The 9,843-nt window shown below is 45.6% G+C and overlaps 1 protein-coding gene across 3 annotated transcripts in view; it reads right to left on the bottom strand.

Annotated features, from left to right (window-relative positions):
* Positions 1-9,843, bottom strand: part of LOC107594958 (cytosolic sulfotransferase 3) — a 54,398-nt gene that overhangs the window by 4,401 nt on the left and 40,154 nt on the right. The gene's annotated exons all lie outside the window — the stretch shown is intronic.

Here is a 9,843-nt window from a genome sequence, read left to right as displayed (position 1 = left end):
GTTGTCAGTGAAGTAGTGGACCATAGAAACACCCTCAAAATCAAACAGCTCAGGTCGGCTAGGTAGTTTCATCTGTAGCATTGAAAAGTGTTTTATTTAAAGTGTTTAATGCTGAAGCATCACTGAATGATCATTAGAGAATCAGAGAAAAAAAAAATCATGGAGTTTGTCATAACTTTTATAAAATTGATTTCATAATACTCCTGTTTCTAATGTTGAATAATGGAGAGACTAAAACTTACTTTACAGTACTGTAAGTACAGTACTTTATATAAGGCCTTTAAACACTGCAATCATGTGATTTTCTGTGTTTCCAAATCATTATGTAGTCTATAATTTGTAACTTGCCAATCTTTATTCCCAAAGTTTTACACCCAGTGATGAATAAAATAGCTTTTGATTTATTAATCAGAGTAGGTGTTTCTTCAACTATATCTATATTTGAAGAAGAAATGTATTTACTCACTGAAGACAAGTCTGGGATTTCCATTATGTTGAAACAGTGTTGTTCCTGTAAATTTTCTGCTCTTCTAAAATGTTTTTTGCAGCCCTTCCGTGTCAAATTTTATTCCATGCTGTCACGCTATGCATATCCTCTTTCTCTCTGTACTTTGCACTCAACTGGTTATGCAAGTTTAGACAGACTTCCCTCTATTCACTTATCCACAATCATAATGACAGATGAAATTTGAATCCTCCTCCTACTCTCTCTCTTTCTTTTCCCTCTCACACAAACACATGTTGGGTTTTTCTCCATAGACATAATGATCGTCCTTATACTGTACAAACTCTATTTTTTCTCTTCCAACCCCCTTCTTGCATTTTCAAAAAAAAAAGAAAAGAAAAAAAGATGATTTATATTTTTTATATTTTGGGGGACTTTCCATTTATTTCTATTAGCAGATCCTTTTCTTATTTAGCACCCAAACTCTGGAACAATCTACCTAACACTTTTCGGGAGGCAGACACACTCTGTCAGTTTAAATCTAGATTAAAGACCCATCTCTTCAACCTGGCTTACACATAATTCACTATCGCATTTCTATCTTTCTTATACCGAGGTCACTGTAGCCAACAGATCCGGTCCGTATCCAGAGCAGATGGTGGATCAGCACCTAGACCTAGGACCTCTACAGCCCTAAATGTCAGCAGAGACCTGGCGCTTGTTTCATAAAACAAGTTTATCAAATAAGCCAGGCTTATTTCAGTTAGTCTGACTTATTTTGAACCAAATCAACTGACAATAAGTCAGGCTAACTGAAATAAACCTGGCTTATTTGGTAAACTTGTTTTATGAAACAGGCCCCAGGACAATTAGACAAGCCCCAGGACAACTAGACAAGCCCCAGAGACAGATCCCCTCCGAAGACCTCATCACAGCCATCAGGTCAAGACCATGGGAACCAGATGAGTCCTCGGCACAATCTGACTCCGCCGCAGTCTAGATCTAAACTGCTGGTTTTGTCTGGCCAGAGAAGAATGACACACCATTTCCCCGTTTAATACTGTAAAGTTGCTTTAACACAATTTGCATGGTAAAAAGCGCTATATAAATAATGGTAATTTGACTTGACTTAAAGTAGGGGTGCTAATGAGGGACAGACAGGTGAGGAGGATCAACTAATGAGGACACAGGTGAACTCAAACGCAAAATCAAACACAGGGAAAAACTGGGTCACAGAAAACATGAGGAATGAAAACACAACTAAACAGTCCATGTCTGTGACAGACAGGATGCACATGACTAAGCTGTCCATTAGAAGTATGTCCCAAAACTTGCATTCTTTTCTGCTACACACAAAATAGTACATAATTATAGGCAGAGCTGGGTAGATTACTTACAAATTGTTGTGAATTACTGATTACAGATTATATGATGAAAACTTTAGTTACTACAGTAATGTAATCTAGATAGATTCAATATTGTCAGGGTTCTGTCACTTTGGTATAGTTTTCTTGTGGTTTTGTGACAGAGCCCTGACACTGCAGTCATATATTGTTTTCATGTTGTCTGCGTGCCTTGTTTTCGTGTCTGGGTTTGGACACTCACACTCCATGCTCTGTCTTGTTGTGGGAGCATGTGGTCTCGAGTTCGCTCTCACTGTACGCTCTTCTGTCCACGTGGATTGTGTTGTTTTGTGTAGCACGCGGTTTGTGTTCGGTCGCGTGCTTTACTGTTGTCTTGTGTTGTTGCACGCAGCTCGTGTTTTCAGCTGCATGCTTTCATGTCATTTTATGTCTTGTGCTGTGTTGCATTGGCTGCGCATTTTCATGTTGTCATTTCTTGCGTGAACACGCGGCTTATGAGTATTCTCATTAGCTGTGTGTTCGTGTCTTGTTTTGTTCAAGTACATGGCTTGTGATTGTTTTGCTGGCCATGTGCTTGTGTTTTTGTTTTGTGTGAACACATGGCTTTTGTCTTGTTTGGTTTCTTGTGCCATGCGCTCTCATGTCTATTGCCTTGCCATCTTGTTTCCTGATAGTCCTCTCCTGCCCTCCCCTGCCCTCCCCTGCCCTGTCCTGTCCTGCCCTGGCCTGCCCTGCCCTGCCCTGCCCTGCCCTGCCCTGTCCAGTCCAGGTGCCAGTCGGTTTTCCCCTATGGGGTATTTTTGTTTTGCTTTGTTTAATTGTATTATTAATAAAGCCCATTCTTCTGCACAATTGAGTCCTTGCCTCATCCCTACACCCAACCCTGACAGTGAGTTGATAAAAAGCTAATAAGTAATTAAATCACAAAATAAAAATGTAATATAAATTATTTAAACACTAGGACACTAAAATAGAAATGTTTTATTTGTCTACCTGCACATCATTATGTCCATTAAGTGTCACTGAACAGTAAAAATGCAAATGTGTTGTTAAATTATTTAAGTATTAAAGTCCTCAAAGATATTTCATGTCAAAGGGGTGTAGATGACAAGCATGTTTTGCTGTGTTGCATTTGCTGCGAATTTTCATGTTGTCATTTCTTGCGTGAACACGCGGCTTATGAGTATTCTCATTAGCTGTGTGTTCGTGTCTTGTTTTGTTCAAGTACATGGCTTGTGATTGTTTTGCTGGCCATGTGCTTGTGTTTTTGTTTTGTGTGAACACATGGCTTTTGTCTTGTTTGGTTTCTTGTGCCATGCGCTCTCATGTCTATTGCCTTGCCATCTTGTTTCCTGATAATTGGTTAATTTGCACCACCTGTCTTCCCTCATTTCCCTCCTTGTTTGGTCCCTATTTATTCTCCTTGTGTTTGCAGTCTTGTGCCAGTTTGTTGTCGTACTTGCCTTGCCCTGCCCTGCCCTGCCCTGCCCTGCCCTGTCCAGTCCAGGTGCCAGTCGGTTTTCCCCTATGGGGTATTTTTGTTTTGCTTTGTTTAATTGTATTATTAATAAAGCCCATTCTTCTGCACAATTGAGTCCTTGCCTCATCCCTACACCCAACCCTGACAGTGAGTTGATAAAAAGCTAATAAGTAATTAAATCACAAAATAAAAATGTAATATAAATTATTTAAACACTAGGACACTAAAATAGAAATGTTTTATTTGTCTACCTGCACATCATTATGTCCATTAAGTGTCACTGAACAGTAAAAATGCAAATGTGTTGTTAAATTATTTAAGTATTAAAGTCCTCAAAGATATTTCATGTCAAAGGGGTGTAGATGACAAGCATGTTTGGGAAACCCTGGGAAACCCATTACACCAACAAACATTAATTAACATTACATTTACATTTAGTCATTTAGCAAACGCTTTTATCCAAAGCGAATTACAATGAGGACAATGAAAGCAGTCAAAACTAACAAAAGAGCAACAATATATAAGTGCAAATGACAAGTCTCGGTTAGCCTAACGCAGTACACGTAGCAAGATGTATATATATTTTTGTTTTGTTGGCAAACATTAATGCCTTGAATTTAATGCGAGCAGCTACTGGTAGCCAGTGCAAATTGATGAACAGAGGAGTGACATGCGTTCTTTTCGTCTCATTAAAGATTAATCATTAATCACAAATTGCAGTGGAATTTTTGGATTAATTTTAGAGGTTTGATAGAAGTGGCTGGAAGACCTGTGTTAACGATGTGAGTGAGTGCAGGTACAACGGCAGGAGAAATAGCTTGAAGGAAATGAGATGGAATAGGATCAAGCGGACAAGTAGTAGGATGATCGGAAAGGATGAGTTTAGAGATTTTGCCTCAGAGAGTGGAGAGAAGGATGAAAATGAGTGCATGTTTGCTAGTAAGATGTGTTTGACAGTTTGTGGTGAGGAAATGTTTTAAAGAGCATGCGAGAGTTAGGCAAATTTTTTATTTTGTTGTGATAGTATGTCCTTTTAGCAGTGGAGACATTAGCAGAGAATGAAGAGAGGAGTGATTGATATACATTAAGGTCAGTAGGATATTGTGATTTGCGCCATACTCCTTCTGCAGCTCTGAGCTTAGAACGATGCTCATGGAGAACATCAGATAGCCAAGGGTGTTTTAAAGAGCATGCGAGAGTTAGGCAAATTTTTTATTTTGTTGTGATAGTATGTCCTTTTAGCAGTGGAGACATTAGCAGAGAATGAAGAGAGGAGTGATTGATATACATTAAGGTCAGTAGGATATTGTGATTTGCGCCATACTCCTTCTGCAGCTCTGAGCTTAGAACGATGCTCATGGAGAACATCAGATAGCCAAGGGGCAGAAGAGGTGGTATGAGCTAGCCTGGAAGCCAAGGGGCAGACAGTGTTTAACAAGACGTAAGAGTGGAGCAGAAAGTATCAGTAGCACTGTTAACATCAAGAGATGATAACTGTTCAGGGGAAGGCAGCAAAGATGAAACCATAGCAGGTAGCCGGGAGGGTGAGAGACAGCGTAGGTTATGTCGAAAAGTGACATGTGTAGGGGTATGTGTTGTGTCAGGAACCATGTTGAGGTTAAGAGTGAGGAGGAAGTGATCCGAGGTGTGCAGTGGAGTAACCAGCACATGATCAGTGGAGCAGTGTCGTGTGTAAATAAGGTCCAGTTGGTTGCATGATTTGTGAGTAACCGTAGTTAACACTCTCTTGAGATCAAAAGAGGCAAGCAGAGTGTGGAAGTCTGCAGCCTGAGATTTATCTAGGTGGATGTTGAAGTCTCCAAGCATAACTAGGGGAGTATCATCCTCAGGAAAGGTAGCAGCACATCTAATTCTTCCACGAAGTTACCTAGTGGTCCTGGGGGTCGATAGACAACTATAAAATTGATTTTAAGAGGGTGGGTAATAGTGGCTGAATGTGATTCAAAGGAGCTGTTGATACTGATGGTAAAGGATTAAATTTCCAATCATTATAGATAAGAAGACCAGTACCTCCACCTCTTCCAGTCAGACGGGGGGAGTGGGAAAAAGAGAAATTATTGAAGAGTGCTGCAGGTGTAGCATTGTCCTCCGGTTTGATCCCCGTCTGTCAGCATCCTAGCTCCTGTAGTTTGTCTCCGTGCCCCTAGAGGTCCCCTGTTTTTTCCTCTGCCTTAGTTCTTCCTCGTGTGGCCTTGTTAGCGTTATCCAAGTCACCTGCGCCTTGTTTTCCCCAGTGTATTTAAGTGGTGTATTTTTCCCTTGGTTCCTCACTCGGTTTTTGAGTCTTCGCCCGAAACGGTGTAATTTGACAATGGTGCAGTTTTGATCTTGTCTGCTGCTGTTTTATCCAGCATGGTCTCAGCGAGCACAGCTGCAGCAGGAATGATCAGTTCCTCAGCCAGGCTAAATGGCTTTTTAGCTTTCACCAAAAGTAAAGACACAGCATAAGATGCTTCGACTGCTTTTGCTGATGCACTTTCTGGCTTTTTTCATGTTCTCTTGGCATGATGTAAATTCATGAAATTTTCTTCTGAAAAACTCCAGTGAGTTCCCGATCTGATGTGAGTGTTTAGTCCGGAGATGCCGTTGAAGATGAGATGGCTTCATTGCGCTGTTAGCTAACAGCTCACCACATAAAAAGCACAGTGCTGAGGGAGGGTTATGTGAAGTAGATGTAAATCCCTATGTATTCATCACGAAACTGGCGGTATTTTTGAGGCTCTGGTTTTGATTTTTTTTAGCATTTTCGTCTTCTCTCAGAGGAGCTTGTCCCCTTTTAAGAAGCCACCTGTCCATTTTATCACAACCTCTAACCTACATTATTTGGCGCACAGACACTGCTCCTGATCCGGGTCTCAATAAATAACTCTAATCATTTGAAATGCATTTTAAATTTATGACTTTATTTTTAATGCAGTTTTGTGCAGTCCTAATTTCATATAAAAATACAATAACCTATTTTCATGATTTATTCCTAAATGTCAGTTTCCACTTTCTCTCACGTACCCCCCGCAGTACCCCTGCAGTACCCCTAGGGGTACGCGTACCCCCATTTGAGAACCACTGTTCTATCTGATTGACTCCCCCGAGTATCCTGTTATCCTGGGCCACCCCTGGCTGCGCAGACATAATCCCTAGATCGACTGGTCCGCTGGCACCATTATGAGCTGGGGTTCCACTTGCCACCTCACCTGCCTGAGTCCCTCAGTCCCTAGTTCCGAGTTTCAAGAGTCGGTCGACCTGTCTCGAGTACCCAGTTCCTATCATCAGTTCAAGGCAGTGTGCTGCAAGTCCCGGGCCACCTCCTTACCTCCTCACCGCCCCTACGACTGTGCCATTGAGCTACTCCCTGGCTCCTGCCCTCCCCGGGGTCGGATTTTCTCCTTGTCTTCCCCCAAGTGCACAGCAATGGATACCTACATTAAGGAATCCCTGGCCACTGGCATCATCCGTGCCTCTACTTCCCCGGCTGGGGCAGGCTTCTTCTTTGTGGGGAAGAAGGACGGGGGTCTTAGGCCATGTATCGATTACCGGGGCCTCAACAAGATCACGGTTCGGAATCGATACCCCCTTCCCCTCATGGCCACTGCTTTCGAGCTACTACAAGGGGCTTACCAACGCCCCCGCATTATTCCAAGCACTGATAATTGACGCTCTCCGGGACATGATTAATCAATTCGTCTTTGTATATCTTGACGATATCCTCATTTTCTTGGGGTCATTGGAGAAGCATGAGGGGCACGTCAGCAGGGTCCTCCAGAGACTCCTTGACAATCATCTCTACGTGAAGCCCGAGAAATGTGAGTTTCATGTTACCCAGGCTCAGTTTCTTGGGTTCATCATCCCTCCTGGCCATGTGGAGATGGCCCCTAAGATGGTTGAAGCTGTCCTCAACTGGCCTATTCCCGCCACAGTTAAGGAGGTTTAGTGTTTCATCGGCTTCGCAAACTTCTATAGGAGGTTCATTACAAATTTCAGCTCTGTGGTGGCCCCCTTGACTACGCTGACCAAGGGAGGAGGAATCAAGATTCACTGGGGTGCGGAGGCAGTGGGGGCCTTCGAGGAGCTCAAGCACCGCTTCACTTCCGCTCCCATTCTCTCGATCCCCGACCCAGAAAGACCTTTCGTGGTGGAGGTGGATGCCTCAGAGGTGGGCGTAGGGGCCATTCTGTCACAAAGGGGTGAGGTTGGAAAATTACACACTTGCGCCTTTATGTCTCGTCGCCTGTCGGATGCCGAGCGCAACTACCACGTGGGGGATAGAGAGTTGCTCGCGGTTAAACTCGCCTTAGAGGAGTGGCGACACTGGCTTGAGGGGGCCCTGCACCCTTTCCAGGTTCTCACGGACCACAAAAACCTGGAATATCTCCTGCAGGCCAAGCGGCTGAATCCTCGGCAGGCTCGATGGTCCTTGTTTTTTAATCGATTTCAGTTTCTCCTGTCTTAAAGACCCGGCACTAAGAATGTCAAACCGGATGCCCTGTCCCGAGCCTACTCTCCTGAGATGCAGGAGAAGCCTTTGGCATCAGTTATTCCAAGGTCTAGAATTGTCGCGCCCCTTCAGTGGGAACTGGAAAAGGTGGTGCGAGAGGCTCAAGCCCAAAAGCCAGACCCAGGAGGTGGTCCCGCAGGACATCTGTACGTCCCTCAATCTGCCCGGGCCCGGGTCTTGCAGTGGGGTCATGAGTCACCCTTGACGTGCCATCCGGGAAATGCTTGCACGCTTGACTTCCTCCAGCGGCGGTTTTGGTGGCCGTCCATCAAGGAGGATGTAAAGGTCTATGTGGAGGCCTGCCCCGTGTGCAGCCAGGGAAAGTCTACACATCAGCGACCTCAGGGACTGCTCCATCCCTTACCCATTCCCCGTAGGCCATGGTCGCACCTTTCTCTGGACTTTGTCATGGGACTCCCACCATCCCAGGGCAACGCTGTCATCCTGGTGGTTGTGGACCGGTTATCTAAGACTGCCCGGTTCATTCCCCAGCCCAAATTGCCCTCGGCCAAAGAAACAGCAGAGCTCCTCATGAACCATGTATTCCGGGTGTTTGGAATTCCCCTGGATATTGTCTCCGACCGAGGGCCCCAGTTCTCGTCCCGGTTCTGGGGGGCCTTCTGCAAGCTGATCGGTGCCAAGGCCAGCCTATCGTCTGGGTTCCATCCAGAGTCTAATGCAAGATGGAACGGATTAATCGTCGACCTGTCTCGAGTACCCAGTTCCTATCATCAGTTCAAGGCAGTGTTCTGCAAGTCCCGGGCCACCTCCTTACCTCCTCACCGCCCCTACGACTGTGCCATTGAGCTACTCCCTGGCTCCTGCCCTCCCCGGGGTCGGATTTTCTCCTTGTCTTCCCCCGAGCGCACAGCAATGGATACCTACATTAAGGAATCTCTGGCAGCTGGCATCATCCGTGCCTCTACTTCCCCGGCTGGGGCGGGCTTCTTCTTTGTGGGGAAGAAGGACGGGGGCCTTAGGCCATGTATCGATTACCGGGGCCTCAACAAGATCACGGTTCGGAATCGATACCCCCTTCCCCTCATGGCCACTGCTTTCGAGCTACTACAAGGGGCTTCCATTTTTACTAAATTGGATCTACGCAATGCATACCATCTTGTGCGGATCCAACAGGGGGACGAATGGAAGACGGCCTTCAACACCCCCACAGGCCACTATGAGTATCTGGTGATGCCGTTCGGGCTCACCAACGCCCCCGCAGTATTCCAAGCACTGATAAATGACGTTCTCCGGGACATGCTTAATCAATTCGTCTTTGTATATCTTGACGATATCCTCATTTTCTTGGGGTCATTGGAGAAGCATGAGGGGCACGTCAGCAGGGTCCTCCAGAGACTCCTTGACAATCATCTCTACGTGAAGCCCGAGAAATGTGAGTTTCATGTTACCCAGGCTCAGTTTCTTGGGTTCATCATCACTCCTGGCCATGTGGAGATGGACCCTAAGATGGTTGAAGCTGTCCTCAACTGGCCTATTCCCGCCACAGTTAAGGAGGTTTAGTGTTTCATCGGCTTCGCAAACTTCTATAGGAGGTTCATTACAAATTTCAGCTCTGTGGTGGCCCCCTTGACTACGCTGACCAAGGGAGGAGGAATCAAGATTCACTGGGGTGCGGAGGCAGTGGGGGCCTTCGAGGAGCTCAAGCACCGCTTCACTTCCGCTCCCATTCTCTCGATCCCCGACCCAGAAAGACCTTTCGTGGTGGAGGTGGATGCCTCAGAGGTGGGCGTAGGGGCCATTCTGTCACAAAGGGGTGAGGTTGGAAAATTACACACTTGCGCCTTTATGTCTCGTCGCCTGTCGGATGCCGAGCGCAACTACCACGTGGGGGATAGAGAGTTGCTCGCGGTTAAACTCGCCTTAGAGGAGTGGCGACACTGGCTTGAGGGGGCCCTGCACCCTTTCCAGGTTCTCACGGACCACAAAAACCTGGAATATCTCCTGCAGGCCAAGTGGCTGAATCCTCGGCAGGCTCGGTGGTCCTTGTTTTTTTATCGATTTCAGTTTCTCCCGGCTTCTA

Source organism: Sinocyclocheilus grahami, unplaced genomic scaffold (genome assembly GCF_001515645.1).
Source record: "Sinocyclocheilus grahami isolate Dianchi unplaced genomic scaffold, SAMN03320097.WGS_v1.1 scaffold194.1, whole genome shotgun sequence".
In the NCBI taxonomy this organism is placed as follows: Eukaryota; Metazoa; Chordata; class Actinopteri; order Cypriniformes; family Cyprinidae; genus Sinocyclocheilus; species Sinocyclocheilus grahami.
The sequence above is the reverse complement of the archived record's forward strand: the minus strand, read 5'-3'. Positions and strand labels throughout refer to the sequence as shown.